This window comes from Macrobrachium nipponense, chromosome 22 (genome assembly GCF_015104395.2).
Source record: "Macrobrachium nipponense isolate FS-2020 chromosome 22, ASM1510439v2, whole genome shotgun sequence".
Lineage (NCBI taxonomy): Eukaryota > Metazoa > Arthropoda > Malacostraca > Decapoda > Palaemonidae > Macrobrachium > Macrobrachium nipponense.
In genome coordinates this window covers 23461929-23464428 of record NC_087213.1, presented here as the reverse complement: position 1 = coordinate 23464428, position 2500 = coordinate 23461929, and positions in this window count along the sequence as shown.

Here is a 2500-nt window from a genome sequence, read left to right as displayed (position 1 = left end):
TTCTGTCATGCTTGCATTTGTACGTTGTTTAAGTGTGCATAGAAACAAAGTATTTGTGTCGCTCAAACAGCAAAATGAAAATTAGAGTGAAGTTATTGTGACTAGTGAGTGATATGTAAGTTCTGATTACTGTCTTAAGAGTTTTTTTTAACACTCTGCTAAGACAGAGGAGATAAGACATTTATCTATCTAGATGATAGCTAGACAGCTGGGAGATATCTATTTCGTGCTGTAACGTAATTACATGTTAATCAAGTATTTCAGGGAAGTTGAATTTACCCTAATAAGATAGTAAATAAGCCACCAATAACCGACAAGTATATGTAATTCTGGTTCTGCACTTCTTGATGACACAGATTTGCCGGTAAAAACCAAATATTCAATTTTGAATAAACTTCATCGGCCATGGGTTGAGTAAAGATCGGATAAACGTTTTAATTCAACAGCCTGCATTCTCTTCTAGCAACAGAAATGATCGATCGTTAGCCAGACCTAGTCTCAGATTTCATAATTCCCTCGAAATCTACAGTAGGTGATAGGTTCATTCTAGGTTTAGACCTATATGGGATGCAGTGATGTCTTAAATGTATCTGAAATGGTGTTTCAACCCAAAGATCAAATAAACATTTTAATTCAACAGCTATTTTGGCCTGCATTCTCTTCTAGCAACAGAAATGATCGATCGTTCGCCAGACCTAGTCTCAAATTTTATAATTCCCTCAAAATTTACAAGTAGGAGATAGGTGCATTCAAGATCTAGACCTATATAGGGTGCAGTAATGTATCTGAAGTGGTGTTTAGCTACAGGCTTTCATCCAAGTATTTCTTTTGAGTCGTAACCAATGGGTGCTTGACTTTTGCTCTTTCAGAAACGAACAGAAAGTTCAAGTTAGCCTTTGTCATTTAGGAGAATAATGAAGGTTCTTAAAGATTATGGTAAAATAAGATCAGTTTTCCTGGATTAAATGTTGATATACTTTTAAAAATGCACTTTTAAGATTCTTTAAGCTTTACGAAGGCTTCGCTCCTCATCGCCAGAGGAAATTAATTTCAGGGAAACTAGACCGAAGTTTTACAGAGCAGATTCTTTGTATCAGGTTCCTGCTTGATCTCGATCCTACTTGACCGTTCTGGTTTGTTTTGGTTATGTTGACCATCTGCTGTTATTCGTGAAGGCGTTAATCCTGGGTGTGGGTCACTCACGGAGGTCAGTTATGAGTCATTCCACAAATCCTGTAGTAAATAAATCTGGATTATCAGCTCTCCTAACAATCTACAATATAGACGGTTTGTAGTTTCTCTACGGGTACGACCTCTGCTTATCTATCTATAGCCTGCCAAACACTCGAGGGCAACGCGACTACAGAATAACCGTTCTGAACTTCCGATAACGGTTTCATTGCTGTGGCTTAGAGGAGCCCTCACCCATTGGAAACCTAACTTCTTCCTAAAAATAAAGAGATGTAGCGTCAGTTTTTACCTGCTCTGACAAACCAGTTTCCTCAACACGTGGTGAGCATAGGGCCTTTAGAAGGTCAACGCTCACTGTCTGGTTTAATCTCAAGCAGCCATTGTACGCCTACAAGTATGGAAAACAAAGAGTAAATGACGGTTATCAGGCAAAACCATAAACAAGGGATTAGCGTTATGGGAAGGGTTTAAATGGCTAAATAAATCTGGCTGATCTGCCTTTTCTGGCCGGCCACAGGAGGTTGGTTCTATAGCATGGACTCTCGGTGGCCATGGTTCTAGCCACCGTTGGTACTGAGACTATGTAGAACCCCTCCAACAGCCTGTAGCACTTTGATGGATCAAACAGGAAACTGATATGAAAATTCTTTATAAAATTCAGATCACATTGACTATGAGGACAGTATTCCCTGTAACTCTGTATCAGGAGAAAATTTTTACTCTGAAACCCCGACTGTGGGGGTGGAGATATAATAGTGCGGTTACCCACTCCCTCAATGATGATTTCGAGTTTGTCAAAAATGAACATGTTGCTGATACATGGAAGACAATGAAAACTATGAAAACAATCACTTAAAACCCCATTCCAATTATCTTATGAACCATATTTATTCAAAACACTGAAATTAAGTTTAGTTTTTCTTTCCTCTTCCAGTTTGCCAATTTTATTTTCATATTAATAAACTTTGCACTATACAATACTCTTTGATAAAACTATTGTTGTGTAAAGAATTAAAAATAAACCAACCCTGTATTACCAGTCCAACGGAAATTAATGTTAAAACGTAAATATTAAGCATATTTAGGAATTCTGGTATTAAACAGAATACTCCTTCAAGATTTAATACGTAATGGGAAGAGATTCGTCTCGTATAATAGAAAGCTATATCGCAATAAATAACATGTGTCAGGGATTACTCTTTTTACAAAGATACATTACCTTTCAACTACAAGAGATGACTGGCACATCTCATGATGCAACATACACGAATGACCAATAAGACTATACGAACACCCTTGTATTCAGCTA